The following is a 22625-nucleotide window of genomic DNA, read 5'->3' as shown; positions in this document are numbered from 1 at the left end:
GAACTAGCCTCAGCCTCTTCCTCTACTCTCATGGTGAAAGAAGTAGTAAAGGAGAGAATTGAAAGGGTGGGTAGTTCTTTTCAGTCTCTGCTGCTGGTTACACAGCACCTGAGGAAGCCTTCAGGCTGTGAACTGAAATGCTGGGGCCTGAAGGTTTCATAACTGCTGCACTATTAGGAGTGCTGTTGGCTGAAATGCACAGTCCAGAAGTTGCTAGGACAGTTGTCGGTGTTGGGGGAGCTGTCAGTTGGATGCTAAGGCCTGCAGTTGCCATGACAATTGCAGATGCTAGGAGAGCTGTCAGCTGGAACGTTGGGCCCTGGAGGTTCTGTGGCAGGTGGGAGCATTAAGGGAGCTGTTGGCTGGAACACTGGGCCCTGGAGGTTCTATGGCAGTTGGGAGCATTAAGGGAGCCGTTGGCTGGAACGTTGGGCCCTGGAGGTTCTGTGACAGGTGGGAGATTTAAGGGAGCCATTGGCTGGAACGCTGGGCCCTGGAGGTTCTATGGCAGTTGGGAGCATTAAGGGAGCCGTTGGCTGGAACGCTGGGCCCTGGAGGTTCTATGGCAGTTGGGAGCATTAAGGGAGCCATTGGCTGCAATGTAGGGCCCCGGAGTTTCTGCGACAGGAGGGCAGCTCATCTTAGGGAGGTGGGATGTCTGAGAAGGAAGGGGATGAAGATGTGCCAAAGCTGAGCTCTGTCACCATCACTGGATGCAGTATTCCAGGTGAGGGTGTACCAAAGATGCCACTGTAATACATTCAGTGTTGTTCTATCCCATTCTTTATTCATGTTAATGTTTTTTGTTTGCTTTTTTAACTGCTGCTGAGCATCCTATTGTCTGAGGCCACTAAGGCCCAGAGAAAGAAACATTCTGACTGAGGGAAAGCATAGGCAGGGCCAGTGCAACCATTTAGGCGACGTAGGTGGTCACCTAGGGTGCTGGGATTTGGGGGGTGCCAGTTTTTTCGGTGGTGACCACGGCAGCCGGATCTTCGGCCGCCCTGGTCGCCGCCGGCATTTAGGCGGAGGGAGCTGGGGTAGGGAAGTGCGGGGAGGGCTGCCTGCAGCAAGTAAGGGTGGGGGCGGCATGCAGGGGAACTCCCCGCCCCAGCTCACCCGTGCCCCGCCTGCTCCCCGAGCACGCTGTGGCTGCTTCATTTCTCCCGCCTCCCAGGCTTGCGGTGCCAATCACCTTAGGCGCCGCAAGCCTGGGAGGCGGGAGAAGTGAAGCAGTGACGGCGTGCTCGGGGTGCTCGTGCTTGTGCATGGAGCAGGGGTGAGGTGGGGCGGGCGGGTGCCTCAGGGTGGAGTGTGGGGGGTGGGGAGCTGCCGCAAGTGGGGCACCTCAGAGTGGGGGGGGACTGCCACAGGGAGTGGGGGCACCTCAGAGTGGGGGCGCTGGGGCGGGAGGGGCGCAAGGTGGAAGTTTTGCCTAGGGTGTGAAACATCCTTGCACCGGCCCTGAGCATAGGCCAGAACCCCTTCTACTAATCAACGCATCTCTAGCCCCTGTACCAAAACAGCTCTGTAAAGGGATGAGTGCAGGCTGTTCTGGATGATCCAGTGTCTTTAAATATGTTCAGCGGAACCCATTTCCTGGCAAATACCTTGCTGAAGACGGGTGGCTCCAGGCCCCAGCACGCTAAGTGTGTGCTTGGGGCGGCATGCCGCGGGGAGCGCTCTGCCGGTCGCCGGGAGGGCGGCAGGCGGCTCCGGTGGACCTCCCGCAGGCACACCTGCGGGAGGTCCACCAAAGCCGTGGGACCAGCGGACCCTCCACAGGCACGCCTGCGGGAGGTCCACCGGAACCGCCTGCGGCCCTCCTGGCGACCGGCAGAGCGCCCCCCGTGGCATGCCGCCCTGCTTGGGGCGGCGAAATGTCTAGAGCCGCCCCTGGATGAAGAGGTTCATCTGCTGCTATTCTGCTGCAATCCTGGAGTTGCAAGCTACACATTTGCTTGCCATGGGGCTTCACACTTGAGCTCATTGGGGATTTTTCAGTGAAGTGGGGTTTTTTTGGAAAATCAATTTGTCAAAATGGAAACGGTTTGTGGAAATGTATCTGTTTCGGTGATATTTTTACTAGGAAGATTTCTCAGGCCCAGGATGGAATTTCTGGTCAAAATGAGACAGCTTGCCCTCCTCAGAATAGTTAGGATGTTCACCTAGGCTGTGAGAGACCCAGCTTCAATTTGTGCTCTAAATCACGCAGAGCCAGGTGAGTGCCCTAACCAGTGGACTATAGAGTCAGTCTCTCCCAGTGTTTCTGTTGGAGCTGTTCCACTTTGTAGAGACTGATTTTATAGCCTGATGGTTAAGGCACTTACTGGGGAAGTAGGAGATACTGGTTCAAGTCCTTGCTCTGAATCAGGCAGAGTAGGGATTTGAACCTGGGTCTCCTGCCTTACAGGTTAGTCCCCTAACCCATTTGGCTATGCAGGGGGCTGAGTTGTTTGCTCTTTTGTGAACAAGGTCAAAAAGTCTAGTTTTTATTCCAAAACCAAATGTCAAAATACTGACATTTCACTAAATGGAATTTTTGTTTTCCAGCCAGCCCTACTTTATATCTTTAGTTAGTTCTAGTAATAAAGTAAGGTCATGCGTATCTGGATTTAGCACTCTGTAAAGTATGGTTCAGTAAAAATATGACTGCCATTTCATTAAAGTTTTCCCCACGGTTCAGGGAAGAGGAAGTTATTATCTTGTAATTGGTACCTCTCTGGGGCATTGCACTTGTTAAATCGTTATATATGATGGGACAATCTAGTTGCACTGAACAGATTATCTGCTGATTAGTACTTCTGGGATTTACGGATAATTGCATATGATGAATGTCAAAATCTTTCTGAACTGAGTGGAGGAATTCATTCCAACTGCTCTCATTCATTTATTCTTTAATGACAGTTAGTATACTAATTAGGTTTTCATTGAGAATTTCTAGACATGGAAATCTCTTGGAAATCTCTCTAATCTTGCAGTGCGGATTTGTGGGCATTTCTACCCATTGCTTCAATTGGACAAGGAATTATTCCCTTCCTGTCGTAATATCCTGGTTTTGCTGTGCACTGTTAATAAAGCAGCCATGTTCCTCCCTCAGAGGTGACTGCATTTCAGTGGTAAGACAAATGGGCCTCAGATGCATTGTTCAGATCCAAACTTTTCCAGTGTCCCTGGCTGTTTTAATCAAGACCTTCTTCATTACCTACTTTATAAAACATTTTGGGATTAAAGGCTCGCTGTACATGTAAGTTATTTTTCTACTATTGGACATTTATTTAGATGGAATAAAAAAGTGACATATAGAAACTAAGGGCCAGATTCAACCCTGGTGTAAGCAGGTCCAATGCCATTATTTTCAGCAGAGTAGCACGGGGACCAAAACTGGCCCAAAGTCTCTGGTATACGAGGAAACAAAAGTAATATACTTTAAAGAACTAATTTGCTGAATGTACGAAAGCTACTTACAGTAACAGTATTTCCTTAGTCAACCTAACTGGATCAAATGAATGGGGATGGGGGATGGGACAGAAAGGAAAGCTGATAATATATTTCTGTCACTGAAAAGAAAACCGGAACTGCTAGCTTGTTATAATTACATAACAGATGATGTATTGTACAGCTTGTACCCTCGCTCCCAGAGTAGAGGTGGGCAAGCCAAAGGAGGCTTGAGCCTGGCTCAAGCTGAGTGGCTGACTCTGGCCTGGCTCCATGTCCATGAATAAAGACAAGTTAAGGAAGAGCCAAGCCAATGAGAATATGTTGGCATCATCATACTCCCTGTTCACAGTAACTAGATTGTTATGTATAAAACAAAACCCCCCAGAAGACTGTATTCTGGCTTCTCTTGTACTAGTACATAAGTATGAGGGAGCAGTCCTGGGAGATATTTTTGCTCATCTTATTCACATGTGCAGAGGACAGCCGGTGCCCTGCATTCCCTGAGTGAGAAGGGTGGGGTATCATTGCACCACCAACAGCACAAGACATAACCCACTTCCACTTTGGTCAGCCCTCCAAGGCTAGTGCTGCTCATTAAACCTTTTTACAGGCTGCAGCAGTTGGCAACCCTGCCTGAACTTGCTTAGCACACAAGCAGGCATTCTGCCTACAGTGCCTCAGTCTTCTACAGTTACATTCTCTCCATGAATTGCTGCTGGTGCAACTATGGCTAAGAAATGGTACAGCGTACTCAGACTGAGTGCTCCTATTTACTTTCCTTATAATTCAAGAACAAGGGGGCATTCAATGAAACTGAAAGGCAACACATTTAAAATGGATACAAAAATATTTTTCTACACAATGCATTAAAATTTGACCTGTGGAACTCATTGCCACAACGTTATCTCTAGCCAATATTTTATAGTGGCATTTGTATAGTGGGGTTGTGAAGGAATTTCCCCCCAGGTCAGATTGGCAGTGGACCTTGGTGGGGGATTTTGCCTCCTTCTGCAGTGTGGGGCATAGGTCACTTGCTAGGATCATTTGGGTATATCTCACTTCATCAGTTCCATGCCATTGCAGGGACTTCAGGCTTTGGTTCACCTCAGTTCTTCTTGTTCTGTGCCTGTGGCATACAGTAGTCTAGTCTCCTGAGGGTTCTAATACTTTGTCTTTCCAGTTGTTGGGTTTAGTGTGGAGGGTGATTGGGAAGTGTTTAACTGCCTGTGATATGTAGGATGTCAGGTTAGATGATCTGGTGGTCCCTTCTGGCCTTACACTTTGTAACTCAGTGGCCTAATTTTCCTCCCTTTTTCCCCATGATGAAGTGTTCTCTCTCTCTCTCTCTCTTATCTCCTTCTCCCTTTCTCACCTTGCTATATGCAACTGTTGCTGTGAGAAAGCCAAGCTCCAGAACTGAGTTTTATGTTTTGTTGTGAAGGTCGGAAGTTTAATGGCCATTCTGATCTCCCATGGTAATAAAGCTTTAGGTACAGAGCCAAAACCTCTGTGACAAGGCCATCTTCTTCTCTCACAAGTTTTGCCCTTGAGATTGGATGCTTCATTGATCCTGAAGAATGTGGTTGCTGAGGGAGATCAGGTTAATTGAAAAAGAAATATTTTCTTTGCTATTTTGGGCCAAATCTGTGAAGGGCCTTGAAAATTAGGACCAAGACTTTGAATTTGACACAGTATTCTCTGAGAATCTATTGTAGTGAATGGATAAGCAGAGTAATGTATTTTTGCGGTACAACTGGAGACCAAAAGCTCAATAGGACTCAAAGGATTAAACTTCTATGAACATCCAAGTTAGTTTAGATGCAGTAAAAATTTATAAGGGATATAAACCCTCATGCTTCAAGGGATAAACCTGCTATTAAGTAACTGTGGAGCTACAAATAACTATTAGATGTATCTATAGAACTGTAACCAGTCCCCCTAAAAGAATCAGCTAATAATTAGAGGCTATGGAAGTCCATGACAAATATGTTTACATGAACGGTTTTTGCAGAGCAGATATTTCAGGGAAAAAAAAGCTTTCGTCTAGTAACAGTGAATTATCAAAGCTAAAAAATTGTTAGTTGTGATATTTCACTACTTCAGTCCCAGGAGCGGCCACTGTACTTGCCACTTCTTGCTGGTATGTTAATTTATTTAGCCCTCTGGCCAAGCCTACAAAAATCCCTCCCCTTTTAGTGTAACAAAAACCCAGAGGAAACAAAGTCCAAATGAAAATTATTTCCATGGGTTACAGCATTCCCTACAGGATCTATCAGTCTTTGTCCCTCCTGGGATTAAACCAGAGGCCACTAGAACAAAAGGTAACAAATCTAAAAACCTTCACTGCTTAGTCCACCCCTAGATTATAGGTGGGGAAGATAGCACCACTTACTATTAAGGTTATCTAACATGTCCTATAATAAGACTCTGCTTTCCCAACATGTCCTATAATAAGAATCTGTTTTCAGCTGCTTATAACTTTACCAAACTTTAACTATTTGGGCTGAAATTTTCCATGTTGGGTGTTTTTGCTGGAATTTGTCAGATAAAATGGTTCAGCTATTTGTGAAATTGAGGCTAGAGGAAAATGCATTGTTTTGTCCATGTTAAAAAAAACAAAAAAACCCCAAACCTCTGGTGACCTTTTGTTGAGAAGCTCCAGTGCCCCCATGCTTAGGAACAGGGACTGAAATTTGGCAGGGGGTGGCCTTTGTGTCAGGGATGTGCCTTTTGGTGCCTCAGTGCAAACAGCTAAGAACTCCAAAGATTCCGTCCACACTTATCATTGTCCAGTCCAGGGTTGAGAGGGACTTGGTAGGCCATGGCTAGGCAGTGGAACTGAGAGCAGGGAGACTGACTGTCTCTCTTGTGCTTGCAATATTCCTCCTGCTGGGCCCAGGCAGCCTGGAGGAGGAAGCTTCCCCATTCAAATGCGGCGGAGACAAAAACCACTTTTGGAGGGATGTGGGAAGTAGATTGGGACATGACTGGGACTGGAGGCTGGTAAAGGGTGAGAGAGAAACTGGGTTTGGTAGCTGGCTTGGAGGAAGCTGGGACTGGCTGGACATGGAGCCTGGGACTGGGAGCCAAGGTTAGCAGCTGGGACTGCCTGTGCAGGCAGATTGGGACTGGGTCCTGGGTGCGCAGAGGTTTCATAGATTTTTAAGGCGAGAAGAAAACATAAGATCATCTAGTCTGATTGCAGAGGAGACTGGCACTAGTTGGGCAAGGAGACTGGGACTGGGAACAAGCGTGGAGTGGGGATGGTGGTAAACGGGAAAGGAGACACATCTGACGAGGAACCAGGGTATTGAAGTAGAAATGAGACTGGCTAAGCACAGAGAATGTGGAAATGAGCTTAGCGAGGGACTGGGAGTTGGTGGGTCTGGGGAACATAGGCATGGGGTTGGCAACATGGGGCAGTGGGAGATAGACATTGGATGAGGAGCCAGGAGGTAGTGAAGAGGGAATGGAGGTCAAAGACACTGGGAGTGGGGTGGACATATTAGAGGAGATGGGGGGCAGACCTGGGAGTGGAATGGGCAGAAAAGTTGGTGCCCACTACAGCACATTCCTCTCCAGAGCCTGCAGTGGAACAATGACTTCTCAGACTCACTATTCTTCTGCTGTCAGTACGTTTCTGTGAAATCCATTGCCAAAATGTCCCATCTGCTTTTTTAAGGAAGTGGTTGTGGTGGGGGAGCTTGGCTAAGCACACTCTATTCCTCACCTAGGAGATGGGGGGCTCCTGTCTTATCTGGTGCTATGTGCTGGATCCAGGAAGTGGTATGGTCAGTAGGGTCAGGGGAATCTGTCCAGATGTGTTTCCAGTACACTGTCTGCTGTTGATGCTTTGGCAGGAGCACAGGTCCAGCCTTAAAATGTTCATGTTTAGTTATTAGTTTGACATGTCATTTTGCTGTCATAAGTTTCCTGAGAAATGTAAGCCAGGGAAGGAAAATGGTGATTTTTTTAATGTAAATATCTCATCCAAATCTAAATGGAATTTCATGGAAGAAGCAAAAGACAAACATATAACTGCAGGGTTTTGGGCCTGCTACAACCAATGGTGAAGTTACAGCTTCTCAAGGAAAAGGCCCCAAGAAATGTTTTATAAGGGAAACTGTTAAGCAAATCTAGGTATCACAATGAGAATTATTTGTATTACAGTAGTGACTAGAGAACCCAGCTGAGATTAGGGCCCTATTGTGCTTGGTCCTATACAAACACAGTGAGAGGCAAGAATTTATAATTAGGGTTGTCAAGGCATTAAAAAAATTAATCACAATTAATCGCGTGATTAAAAAATTAATCGTGAATAATCGTGCAACTAATCGCACTGTTAAATAATAATAAAATGCCATTCATTTTAATATTTTTTGATGTTCTCTACATTTTCAAATATATTGATTTCAATTACAACACAGAATACGAAGTATACAGTGCTCACTTTATATTTATTTTTTGATTACAAGTATTTGCATTGTAAAAAACTAAAGAAATAGTATTTTTCAATTCACCTAATACAAGCACTGTAGTGCAATCTCTTTATCATGAAAGTTGAACTTACAAATGTAGAATTATGTACAAAAAACTGCCTTCAAAAATAAAACAATGTAAAATTTTAGAGCCTGCAAGTCCACTCAGTCCTACTTCTTGTTCAGCCAATCGCTCAGAAAAACAAGTTTGTTTACATTTGCAGGAGATAATGCTGCCTGCTTCTTGTTTACAATGTCACTTGAAAGTGAGAACAAGCAGTCTCATGGCACTGTTGTAGCTGGCGTCACAAGATATTTATGTCCCAGATGCATTAAAGATTCATATGTCTCTTCATACTTCAACCACCAGTCCAGGGGGACATGCATCCATGCTGATGACGGGTTCTACTCGATAACAATCCAAAGCAGTGTGGACTGACGCACGTTCATATTCATTATTTGAGTCAGATGCCACCAGCAGAAAGTTGATTTTCTTTTTGGTGATTCGGGTTCTGTAGTTTCCGCATCGGAGTGTTGCTCTTTTAAGACTTCTGAAAGCATACTCCACATCTTGTCTCTCTCAGATTTTGGAAGGCACTTCAGATTCTTAAGCCTTGGGTTGAGTGCTGTAGCTATCTTTAGAAATCTCACATTGGTACCTTCTTTGCATTTTGTGAAATCTGCAGTGAAAGTGTTCTTAAAGCGAACATGTGCTGGGTTATCACCCAAGACTGCTATTAGATGAAATATATGGCAGAATACAGGTAAAACAGAGCAGGAGACATACAATTCTCCCCCAAGGAGTTCAGTCACAAATTTAATTAATGCATTATTTTTTAACGAGCATCATTAGCATGGAAGCAGGTCTTCTGGAATGGTGGCCGAAGCATGAAGGGGCATACAAATGTTTAGCATATCTGGCATGCAAATATCTTGCAATGCCAGCTACAGAAGTACCATGCAAATGCCTGTTCTCACTTTCTGGTGACATTGTAAACAAGAAGAGGGCAGCATTATCTCCTGTAAATGTAAACAAACTTGTTTGTCCTAGAGATTGGTTGAACAAGAAGTAAGGCTGAGTAGACTTGTAGGCTCTGAAGTTTTACATTGTTTTGTTTTTGAGTGCAGTTATGTAACAAAACAAAAAAAATCTACATTTGCAAGTTGCACTTTTGCCCTACAGTACTTGTGTGAGGTGAACTGAAAATACTATTTCTTTTATTTATAATTTTTACAGTGCAGATATTTGTAATAAAAAATAATATACATATTGATTTCAATTAAACACAGAATACAATATATATGAAAATGTAGAAAAAACATCCAAAATATTTAATACATTTCAATTGGTATTCTATTGTTTAACAGTGTGATTAAAACTGCGATTAATTTTTTAATTGTGATTAATTTTTTTGAGTTAATCGCGTGAGTTAACTGTGATTAATCGACAGCCCTATTTATAGTCTAAATAGACAAGACAGGCAAAAGGTGAGAGGGGAAATGATTTGTCCAAGTTCATACAGTTGGTTAGTGACAGAATCAAGAATAGAATCCAGGACTCCTGAGACTCAATCCAGTGTCCTTTCCACTGCATGCTGCTTCTGTAGTCCACTCACTGTCTGCTTGAGCTCACATTTGTACATCAATTCACATGCCCACATGCATGCGGGTACACACACACATACACACCCACATCACATGCACGCATGTATAGAATTCCTACCAAAAGAAAAAGAGTAAACAAAACAAACACAGGCTCTTACTGTTTGTCTTTCCTTTTGGTCTAGGGCTTCTAAGCAGTCTATTATTAAATGAAGCCTGGCACAGAAATACAGATGAACCTGAACAAAAATCCTTAATTCAAACATCCTAGAACCTTGAGGAAGGTTCAGATCTGGTTCAGCTTTACACAAAACCCAAAAAACAAAACAAAGAAACAACCCAAAGCAAAGAAAAATATCATCACTGCTTTTGCCTCAGTGACTGTCCTAAAGTTGATTATTCATCTCTGTGGAGATGCCTACAAAATGCTTGACAACAGGTAGGTAGCCTGTCTGCCGTGATCACTGGTAATTTTCCTGACCATAATATTCTCACAATTACCTTGTGCTTTCCTCGTCCATTTAATAACATAAGACTGGCCATAGTGGGGCAGAACAATGGTCCATCTAGCCCAGAATCCTTCTGACAATGGCCAGTGCCAGATGCTTCAGAGTGAATGAACAGAATAGGGCAATTTATCAAGTGAATCATCTCTTGTTGTCCAGTCCCAGCTTCTAGCATTCAGAGGTTTAGGAAACCCATAGCATGGGGTTGTGACCCTAACCATCTTGGCTAATAGCCATTAATGGACTTCCATTAATTATCCTCCATGAAACTATTTAGTTCTTTTTTTAACCCAGTTATATTTTGGCCTTCACAACATCCCCTAGCAATAAGTTCCACAGATTGATTGGGCATTGTATGAAGAAGTACATTCTTATGCTTGTTTTAAACCTGTTGCCTATTAATTTCACTGGGTCACCCCTGGTTCTTGTGTTATGTGAAAGGGTAAATAAGATTTCCTTATTCACTTTCTCCACCCCATTCATGATTTTATAGATTTCTATCATATCCCCCTTAGTTGTCTCTTTTCCAAGCTGAACAGTATTCATCTTTTTAATCTCTCCTCAGATGGAAGCTGTTCCATACCCCTAATAATTTTTGTTGCCCTTTTCTGTACTTTTTCTGATTCTAATATATCTTTTATTGAGATGGGGGGACCATAACTACACACGGTATTCAAACTGTGGGCATATCATGGATTTATTATAGTGGTGGTATGATATTTTCTGTCTTTTGATCTATCCATGTCCTAATGGTTCCTAACATTCTGTTAATTTTTTTGACTGCTGCTGCACATTGAACAGATTTTTTTCGGAGAACTATCTTTTTCTTGAATGGCAACAGCTAATTTAGACCCAGTCATTTTGTATGGGTAATTGGGATTATGTTTTCAAATGTGCATTACTTTGCACTTATCAACACTGACTTCCATCTGCCATTTTCTTACCCAGTCCCCCACTTTTGTGAGATCCCTTTGTAACTCTTCACAGTCTACTTTGGACTTAAATAGATTAAATAATTTAGTCCCGCCTGCAAACTTTGCCACCTCACTGTTTACCCCTTTTTCCAGATCATTTATGAATATGTTGAATAGCACTGGTCTCAGTACAGATCTGTCAGAGACCCCAGTATTTATCTCTCTCCATTGTGAAAACTGACCATTTATTCCTACCTTTTGTTTCCTATCTTTCATCCAGTTACTGATCCATAAGAGGACCTTCCCTCTTATCCCATGACTCCTTACTTAGGTTAAAAGCCTTTTGTTGAGGGACTTTGTCAAAGGCTTTCTAAAAGCCCAAGTACACTATATCCACTGGATCACTCTTGTCCACCTATTTGTTGACACTCTCGAAGAATTTAGTAGATTGGTGAGGCATGATTTCCCTTTACAAAAGCCACGTTGACTCTTCCCCCAACATATTATGTTTATGTACGTATCTGATAATTCTGTTCTTTACTATAGTTTGAACTAATTTGCCTGGTACTAAAGTTAGGCTTACCGGCCTGTAATTGTCAGGATACCTTCTAGAACCTTTTAAAAAAATCAGTGTCACATTAGCTATCTGACAGTCATCTGGGACAGAGGCTGATTTAAGCGTTAGATTATATACCAGAGTTAGTAGTTCTGCAATTTCATATTTGAATTCCCTCAGAACCCTAGGGTGAATACCATCTGGTCCCAGTGATGTAAGACTGTTTAAGTTATCAATTTGTTCCAAAACCTCTTCTAGTGACACCTCAGTATGGGACAGTTCCTTAGATTTGACACTGAAAAAGAATGGCTCAGGTGTGGGAATCTGCCTCTCATCCTCTGCAGTGAAGACTGAGGCAAAGAATACATTTAGCTCCTCTGCAATGGTCTGGTCTTCCTTAGCACCTCGATCATCCAGTGGCTCCACTGATTATTTGGCAGGCTTCCTACTTCTGATGTACTTACAAAATTTGTGCTGTTAGTTTCTGTATCTTTCGCTAGTTATTCTTCAAATTCGTTTTTTGGGCTGCCTAATTTTACTTTTACACTTGCCAGATTTATGGTCCTTTCTGTTTTCCTCAGTAAGATTTGACTTCCAATTTTTAAAGGATGCCTTTTTATCTCTAATCCCTCTTTTACTCTCTTATTTAGCCATGGTGGCATTTTTTGATCCTCTTACTGTTTTCTTTATTTGTGGTATACATATAGTTTGACCTCTATTACGGTGTTTTGAAAAGTTTCCAAAAAGCTTTCAGGCATTTCACTCTTGTGACTGTTCCTTTTAATTTCTGTTTAATTAGCCTCCTCATTTTTGTGTAGTCACCCTTTTTGAAGTTAAATGCTGCTGTGGTGGGTTTCTTTGGTATTTTTCCCCCTTCAAGGATGTTCAATTTAATTACATTATGGTTTCTATTGCTGATCAGTTCAGCTATACTCACTTCTTGGACCAGATCCTGTGCACCACTTAGGACTAACTCAAGAATTGCCTCTCCCATTTTGGGTTCCAGGACTAGCTGCTCCAAGAAGCAGTCATTAATGGTGTCTAAAAAAAATTTAGCTCTGCATCTCATTCTGAGGTGGCATGTTTCCAGTCAATATGGGAATAGTTGAAATCCCCCTTTATGACTGAGTTTTCTGTTTTTGTAGTCTTTCTAATTTCCATGAACATTTCATAATCCCTATCACCATCCTGGTCAGGTGGCTGTTTGTATATTCCTACAGCTATACTATTATTATGCAAGCATGGAATTTCTATCCATAGAGATTTTATGGTGCAGTTTGATTCATTTAAGATGTTTATTATATTTGATTCTTTTTTTCACACACAATGTCACTCCCCCACCAGCATCACCTAGTCCGTTATATCAGAATATAAAATATATAGTAATGACAGCGTCCCATTGATGATCATTGTTCCACCAAGTTTCCGGGATGCCTATTATATCAATATCCTCATTTAATACCAGGCACTCATGTTCACCCATCTTAGTATTTAGGCTTCTTCCATTTGTATACAAGCACTTATAAAATTTGTCAATATTTAGGTGATGCAATTGAATGGGACTCTTTTACATTTGACTGTTTCTCTTCAGTTCCTACCCATACTTTAGCAACTTCTATCCTTTTCTCCTTACTTAGGATATAGACTTTCCCCTTAATAAAACCTCCCCTAAGGGATGTGTCTGTCTGAATTATGTGCTCCTCCGCACCTGTTGGCTTTCCTCCAGTCATTAGTTTAAAAACTCCTCTATGACCTTTTTAATTTTACATGCCAGCAATCTGGTTCTCCTTTGGTTCAGGTGGAGCCCATTGTTGTTGTATAGGCTCCTACTTTCCCAAAAGTTTCCCCAGTTCCTCATAAACCACCTGTTGTATCCACCTGTGTCTCTTGTCATATACTTATTGCTATTTATATTACAATAGTACACACCCCAACCAAAATCATGGCCTCATTATGGTAGGTGTTTTATAAACATATAGCAAAAGAACAGCCTCTGCTCAAAAGATCTTACAGTCTAACTTGACAGGACAGACAAAGGGTGATAGAAAGGAAGTAGGTTCTTTATTTTATTTTATATTTTTAGAGAAGGGGAACTAAGTTCCAAACAGATTAAATAACTTGCCTATGGCCACACAAGCAGTCTGTAGCAGAGATGTGAATTGAACCTAGCTCCCCTGAGTTGTAGTTCAGTGTCTTAACCCCAACACCATTCTTTCTGATATTTTAGTCTACATATATTGTAAGATGGTTGGGGGCAAAACCCATGTATCTAGCAGATTGGGGCTTCAGTCTTAACTAGGGCCTCTGGATGCTACCACAATAATAATAATAATTAATTATTAATTAAGTTGCTCAAATACAGTTTGATTATCAGCATTAAACACTAAAAGGAGCTAGCACTCACTCATAGATCCTCATCATCAGCTGTAATTTTTGTGGCCAGGAAAATATATAGATTCAAGTTTAAAGTCAGGCTGAGGTATATTAATCCTATATGGATGAATTATTTATTAACAGACTTGCATACTCTTATAATGAATCCAGTGAGAACAATGAATGTTGTGACTGAGTCAACATAAGCGTGGAATTGCCTTTTAACTTAAAGGTGGATTTTCACGAATTCTCAGATCTGACCTAACTCTGCTTCTATTAAAATCAAGGGGAGTTTTATTACTGACTCCAATAAAAGGAGAATCAGGTTGACACTGAACACTTTTGAAAACCCTATCCCAAATATATAGATAGATAGATGGATAGATAATACAATCTTAGCATATTTGTGATAGATTTCTGTTGGATTGCTGTTACCTTTATTGGGTAACAGGTGAGTTTTATTTCAGATTAGCTGAACATTTCCTCTCACTTCCCCTTCTCCTTGAAAATAAAAAAGTATAAATAATAAAACTATACCTTGAACTACTCCAGGCAGGGATTGTCTTCTTGATTGGCACACAGGACCACTTCAGTATTTAACATTTAATAATAATGGGGCAAATTTTCAAACATTTGCCTTTTGTTAGGTGTTTAAATGTACATTTAGGCAGCTGAAGGCTGTTTCAGTTCTTAAAACATTACTTAAGTGACTAAAACAGATATTTAAATCCTCATTTAAGTATTTTTATATTTAACTATGGGTACCCACATAGAAAATAAGACCTTCTAATTATAATTTCCAAAAATTAAGGCTCCTTATATATCATCAGTTTGGCCACTTGGCCATTTTGCATGAGTTGGGCCAGGTCCTCATTTGATATAAATCAGTGTAACTTCATTGAGAACTATATTGGCTTACATCACCTGATGATCTAGTCAAGTATCTGTTTCTGTTCTTTTGGTTAAATGTGATCTTCCAAAAAATATTGTTTTCTATTAGTGTGCATCATAAAATATTTAGAATGCTGACCACAACCAAGCTGACTGAGTGGGAGGAACCTTGAGTGAAATCCTGGCCCCACTGAAGTCAATGAGAGTTTTGCCGTTGACTTCACTAGGACCAAGATCTGGTGCTTTAACTTTTGGAGTTTCCTTACGTCTGAGGACTTGATTCTCAAACTTGACATTTAATTAATGCTAGTTTTTGCATTCTACAGATATAGTAGCCAGTAAACCAGATAATTCAATCTTAATATGCAATGTGTTTCTGCTGCTGTCTTCTGCAAGCATCAAAAGATATAGCTCTCTGGCTAGAACACTGCTGGAACTAAAACTTTCTCCAAACTCACAGCTAAGCAGTTCTATGAGTATTGCATGAAACAGTCACAGAATTCTAATTACCGCAATGGGAGTTGCATGGAGAAATGTAATCCTCAAAATCAAGTCACTCAGGAGACGGTAAATAGAGATAAGATAGCCAGACCCATTCTGGAAACAATATATACAGACAATATATCCAAAAAAATATTTCCTCATGTTCTTCAGAACTCAGCACTCCTCAGTGAATATGGTTTTCTAGTGTATTCAGCAGAAGCTATTATTATTATTTTAGCCTTTATATTGCTGAAGCACTTTGATGCTCTAGCCAGGGTCACAGCCTTTTTTTTTACTAGATGCTATGCAAACTTATGGAAAGAATCCCTGACCCCCAAACAGCTTACAGTTTGAGAAGGCAAATAATTTAAGAGGAATCTGAAGGGAGGGAAGAAGGAAGAGATGGATACAATCCAACAGGAACAAAGTTTACATGTATGTTTGTATGTGTTTTGTTATAGATAAAGCAAGAGTCAGGTATTCCCATCTGCCTCTCAACCTAGCCAACATTAATTGGCTGCTTTCTTAAAGGCATCACAGCAAAAATAGGTCTTGAGAAGGGATTTGAGTGGAAGGATTTAAAGAGGGATTATTTGGCTACTGGCTGATCAATTTTTCCAGTAATGATAGCTGACCCTGCAACTTCTAAATCTTTTACTTACTATAGATTTTGATCATGTATAGTTTCTTCCATACAAACCATATCTATGGTTCTGCATGTTATACATTGTTTTATGCAATTTATATTTGTCTGTAGTGGATTGAGTATATTGATTTGGATTCAGATGGTTTTGAGTCATACATCACTTTGGATTACAATAATGATATAGTATTTCTATCTCCACTTATATGTGTATATGCATGTGCATATCTATAATACATATAGGGCCAGCTGAGGATCTGGCCCACATTTGATTTGCTTTAGCATAAATCTGGAATCCTCTGCAAAGCAAAATGATAAAATATAAATCATTGTCCTGTTCACAACTCTCAACACAAGTACTTTCTAGCACAAAGATATAAACAGTATCTCTGGTTGCTGCATTTCATCTGACACTTCCAGGCTTTTTAACGTCACAGGCTACATTGCATTATTTCATGTTTATAACTTCTGCCAGAATTCTTTACAGGATTTTTTTTCTTTGTGATGATAAGAGGAGGGAAGGAAAAGAAATTGTTTTGAAAGAATTTCAAACAGTTCAGCCATCATGCAGTATAATTTTCTTATCCCCCCTTTCCCCATGTTTACTTCTTATGCAATTTATGTGGTTTCTTGAGAACAGTTAGATTCCTTGATGGCATTTCATTTAAAAGCTCACCTACACCCAGTGAAAAAGGTGATTTTTAGAGTAAACATCCAGACATCCCCATTGCATCTTTCTAGGGGTATTGTTCTTGCAATTTAAACAATTTTCTTGTAAGTGCCAAGATTTCTAGGCATATGAGAATGTTCCCAAGTTTCAGATCCTTTGAAACTCCAGTCCACTGACAGCTACTAGTGAACATCATGTAAACTATAAATATACCAGTCACCTCCACAGGTGCTGAGCATTAGGAAACGATGCACCTGCAGTTTTAAAGTTGAAGACATTAAATCAGTCATATCCCCATCACCCACAGGATCAGCTTTCAAATGGTTATTGTCAAAGCATAACCAGTTGAAAGTCCGTCATTCAGTCAGATTTCTATGTCATGTCATTTTCCTTACTCTTTTCTATAACGACTAGAGTAATTTGATCATTCATTTCTTGAGGCAAGTTTGGAGATACTGCAGCACAACTGTTGATGCATTAATATGTTTTTCCTTCCCCCTTCTGAGTGTTTATATTTGAGGGTGTGTCACAACCTTAATCAAAGGACAACTTGTCATTATGATCAGAAAAGAAATCTGTAGCCTCAATATGGACCATCTCTCCACTTCATGTTTTGAGTTGCCTTTATGTTTAACCATAGCAGGCAAATTTGTAAACTGTGCAAATTGTTCTCATGGGAAACCTTATCATGTGCTGATTTGCTATTTTAGTAAAAAAACAATTGGAGCTCTTCCAATCCGAGCTAGCTAAGGCCTTTAACTGTGGACAGAATTGTTCCTCCTGACATAATTAGACCCTCCAGGATCCCTCCATGTATTAGGAAATATTCTATCAAATGGTAAAATAATTAGCATGGATTGTAAGCTTGTTAACATTCTAATGTCTAATTAGATAGCGAGAGGGACAAGGTGGGTGAGGTAATATCTTTTATTGGAGCAACTTCTGTTGGTGAAAGAGACAAGCTTCAAGCTACACAGAGCTCTTCTTCAGATCTGGGAAAGATACTAAGAGTGTCACTGCTAAATACAAGATCAAACCGGTAGTGTATCTTAAGTAGTAAGCACATAGTCTAAGAGACCATTCAAGGTGAAGTGATAGGACAAAAAGGGGGGTTAGTGGGTTGCAGATTGTTCTAATAGGCCATATATCCAGTGTCTTTATTAAGATCATTATTTTTAGTATCTAGTAAAGTTACAGAATGATTGTTGTTTATCTGACCTATCAGTCCTCATCCTCAAAGGAAACCTGCACAACACTTTCAAAAGACGAGCCTGGAAGTTTAAATTCAGAACTTTGCTAGAGCTCGCCTCTCTCACCAACAGAAGTTGGCCCAATAAAAGATATTACCTCATCCACCTTGTCTCTCTATTATCTTGGGAGTGATATGGCTACAACAACACTGCATACAATAATTAGGTAATTGTCATTGGCACTGCAATACCTATTAGGAGCATGCAATTTGTGGAGGGGGTAGTGATGGAACAGACTGCAGTTGCAGATGGTTGAACAGCAGGACTTCTACCCCACCTAAACCAAGGTATTTTAATTAGCCATATGACCCTGATCACTGTTAAAAGGTAAGAACATGCACTCATCTTCCCACCATGAACTTCTTTGTATTTTTCGGGAACAATATTTAAATAACCAAACCCATTTTATATTGCAATAAAGCTTGATTGAAAAGCAGTCAAAAGCTGGTTGTCATTTCATTTGACTGTTAGCTTATCATCACTTTATTACACTTAGCTTAGAAATCCTTCCCAGCCTTCGGTTTGCAGATTTTAAACATTAACCTACAGACTACTTCCTGCAAGTTATTGGGTGTAGCATAATGCAAATTTTAGCCAAGAGATCAATTTAAATTAGGAAAATAGGGATCAAAACAAAAAAGAAGCTAATTCCTACTTGCTATGAGTAACATTAGAAATTAGAACTGGAAAAGACCTATTAGCTCATCTGTCCCATTTGCATCAGACATTGTAGAACTGCTGAGTACATTATATGGTCTAGAACAGACATTGCACTACATAATCAAAGTAAAATGAGATGTAATCACAAATTTGTATTTCATCTCTTTGTTTACCTTGCAGGAAATGAAAAAGAAATACCAAACAAATGTGGGGGGAAAAAAGCAGGCATCGTTATAACTCTGTTCAGCAAATTTATGGAGCCATGCAATTTTTTTTAACTACATTATTAAAATGCAGTTCTACTCTGCAAAGCAACCCTGTAAAATATCTTTTTATTGAATAGATCTGCTCCGAGTCATATCTAGTTACTTAGGCATTGATCCTGCAAACACTTATGCATGTGCTTAAATGTAAGAAAATGATTAGTCCTATTGAATTAAAAAAGACAACTCTTTTGAATAAAGATAAGCATATGTGTGTTTGCAGGATCAGGGCCTTAAATTATAAACTATTCAGCAGTGGGACAGGCTTTTTGCTAAAAGTTTGCACAGTGTCGAGGGGTGCTCAAACAATTCCTCTAGTGGGTGTGCTGAGAGCTATTCAACCAAACTGTACGTGATGGAAACCACTTCAAGACAGGGGGTGTGGCAGCACCCCCAGCACCTCTTGTTTCAGCACCTATGGCAATGCCTAACACAAAGGGGTCCTGACCGATGACTGGTGGTCTGTAGGTGCTACTATAATACAAATAATAAATAATAAAAATAATACTTTATCTACTTTTTACTCTTTTTAGCGCTGCAGAGCCAACAAAGCTTTAGGAGTAAGATTGAAGCTTACATATCCTCAATAGAATTGCTGTGTAAGGCCTGATCTTGTACATGTATAAGCACATGCTTAACTTTAAGAATGTGAATTGCCCAATTTATTTCAAAGGGGCTACTAATAAGTTTAATGTTAAACACATATATAAGTGTTTCTTGGATCAGGGCCTAAGTTGTAATTAGAGGTCCAAACTGCACAGATATAAACAAGGGCAGAATTTGGTCTGCTGACTTTCTAATCACTGATGATGCATGAGCCAGAAAGAAAAGACCTTTACTTTCAAATTGGATTTGCAGGACTGGAAATCATCAAACACAAGTTTTTACATGTAATATGAGCAAACATGATCTAGAGTCACTGAGAGAAAATATACATGGACTCCTATAATGCTATTGTTAGAGTCAACTTTGAGAACTTTCTAAGCTTCTTGTTACAAGCCATTACTGCTGGTTAAATGTACAGGTGCTCAGATTTCATAGTGATGGATATAGTATAAGATATCAAGTATAATGGATTTCTTTAAGAATGATATATCGATTTTAAATTTGCTATTCTTGATCTCCAAGTATGATTGCTAAAATTTAGTGTGAAGAATCTAATTAAATTATGACTGCAATTAATTGATTTTCAACCATTTCTAAAACACAAAGACCTTGTGACCCATTAAGTGCTGCAGCAGTTAGTAAGTCCTCATTATTTGACAAAGGGACAATTTCTGGTTATAAAACCACAACTACTGCTTTACACATTCTAAACTGAAATGTGTGTTATTTTTTTGCATTATACGTGCAGATCCAGAGCTATGAAATGAACACATGATAGTCCCAGCCTACTTAATATCTTAACGTGTGTGTTTTTTCCTCTTTATTCATCTAATCAATGGAAATACATGCATTTATTTTATTATTAGATTAAGTAACTTTGGCAGTACTCTTTCATCTCAAGAGTTGGCTTGTCACTGCTTTCTGATGAATGTGAATGTTTTTTCACTTCTGCAGGTAAGTGTTATAAAGACTTTTTATTGTTTGAGTGCAAAATAATGTATGCTTGTTGGTTAATGAGTTCAAACACCATGAGATAATCTCCAAGTGGCATTATGTCTGTCTGTTTGAAAATAAATAAATAAAAGGGAAAACGAACGATAAACATGCATATATCTCTCCTGCTGATGCATGGTTTAATTATGGATGCCAATTACCTACCCATAGTCTTCGGATTCACACATTAATAACATTATATGGGGGTTATGTCTTTCTAAGCTGCTATAGCATTAAAAAGCTGGTACTTATGTTGCAGTCCAGATTCAGTCTACCAGTCAGTCCTGTCTGGATTATTACCACATTATATAATGTGGTCCCTAGTGTTTTCTTACTGTGTAATTAACATGGGGGACTGACTTATCTAGTCCAATCTAATAAATCAAACTTAATAAGTAAAATAAAAGTAATAAATCCTCTATGAATTCTGAACTCCTGTGTTATTCCTGCTATGAAATTGGTATGCATGCAATATTAAACGTATGAAAAACTATATTCAATTCATATGCTCTAGTCTTTGTGGGATTTGACCCTAATTTGTACACAGCAGAAATTCATTACTGTGTAATATATGCAATAGAAGACAAACTTCTTAACTCTGTATTTTCCATTATATTTCAATGCTGTCTGCACTTTCACTTTAGAGGATAGACACCAAAGCTAAAATTACCTCTTCCATATCCCAGCTTGTCATCTTCTTCACTGTAAAACTTGCTGCTGGGCTGTTTAGACAATGAGTGAGGAATATACAACAATATTACAATAATGTAGGTAATTAATGAATCATGATATTAGTGCTAGCTCTCATCTTGCACCAGCAAATTCACTGTGTTTTTGTTGTGTTTAACTCCTTAGTTTCAGGTTAATTACTCTATATGTAGTATTATAATTGGAGTACATTAGTTTACTCTGGACGGGGGGAGGCTTGATTTAATGGGAACTGTAGGAGCACAGCATCTTGGAAAACCAGGCCATAATAGCATCAGAAAGTTAAACATTTCTAACATCCCATCATTTTCTTTTGTATTGTGTTACTGTTAGCTAGCATTAATTTTATTTGTGTTTCAGAGTTGGGAGAATATTCCTGAGAATTGAATAGCTGGACCTTTGCTTATTAAGGATATGTCCATCTTACATCACAATCATCCCATTTCCAGTGAAATTCAGGATTCTGCCATGTATCTGATTGTGTTGTTTGTTTAGGTTCTCATACCTCACTCATTACCTTGGTGCCTGATTTTCATAGTGATGCCCTAGAATAACCAGATGGTTTTGTGTCCTTTGGGGAAAAAAGGACTCTTTAGAACCTCTGAGCTGTGGTTAACTCTCTTGTTATTCCATCACAAATTTAAATTGTAGGAAGGAGCATAATCTACTGGTTTATAGCTAGCAACAGAGTGTTGGCATAAGTGGGTGCAATTCATATTGATTTCAATAGGGATTACTAATTTATGCAAGGGCTAAATTTGGTCCTGGGAATCAGGACTTTTGGGTTCTATTCCCACCCCTGTTGTTCATTTACCATGTCTTTAAAAAGTAGCCAATCTGAGCAACCTTTTACTCATTGTCTGGTCAGGAAAATGTTTTGAATCCATCACTTGAGTGTTTCTAGACTATCATGTAAATAGTTAAATGGCAGCTTATTCCCTAAATTACAGAAGACCCGTCCTATTAGTCCTCTGTGCACAATGATTGATCTATGTGGACTGTGCGAATGGGAGATGATACACTGGTCCTGCTTTGAGCAGAGGGTTGGACTAGATGACCTCCTGAGGTCCCTTCCAATCCTGATATTCTATGATTCTGATCTCACACCAGTTTCACATCTGTGTGACTCTCCATTGACTTTAACTGAATTACTCTTGGTATACACCACCAGTGTAAGTATAATCAGAATCAGGCTTTATACTGAATTGTGTATTTCAAATAATATGTCAGATGTGAGAAGTTCTCTCTTATTAACATTTTTTACCAGGCTACATAGTGATCATGCAGTAACACATTCCTAACATGGCTACACATGGATTTAAATTATGATATTTTATCTTGATTGCCTCTTCACTTAACTATAACCTAAATAATGTTTCTGTTGTTTGCTTTCGGTTTACTTAGGATGACTTTTTATCTAAACCCTCTCTAGGCCTCACAGATGTGCTATTAAAATATTTGTTATCACTCAATTAAATGTTTTAATTTAAAAAAGAAATGTAAATGTGAACTTTTTATCCAAATCTCTTTGGAAAATGTAAGTGTGCATTAACTCTTAATGGTCTTATTTTTATCCATATTGCTATAA

At 40.0% G+C, this 22625-nt stretch overlaps 1 protein-coding gene across 16 annotated transcripts in view; it reads left to right on the top strand.

The window, feature by feature from the left end:
• Positions 1-582: 582 nt before the first annotated feature.
• GLI2 (GLI family zinc finger 2) overlaps positions 583-22625 on the top strand; it is a 396028-nt gene continuing 373985 nt past the window's right edge. For 12 of the 16 annotated variants that reach the window (XM_039494649.1, XM_039494644.1, XM_039494652.1 and 9 more), the window contains exons 1-2: positions 583-727; positions 20203-20290. The gene's annotated coding sequence lies outside the window, so the exon portion shown is untranslated. The remainder of the gene's footprint in view (positions 728-20202; positions 20291-22625) is intronic. The other 4 variants (XM_039494657.1, XM_039494646.1, XM_039494645.1 and 1 more) reach the window with 1 other exon arrangement.

This window comes from Mauremys reevesii, linkage group 11 (assembly GCF_016161935.1).
Source record: "Mauremys reevesii isolate NIE-2019 linkage group 11, ASM1616193v1, whole genome shotgun sequence".
Lineage (NCBI taxonomy): Eukaryota > Metazoa > Chordata > Testudines > Geoemydidae > Mauremys > Mauremys reevesii.
This window is presented reverse-complemented; position numbering and strand designations above follow the sequence as displayed.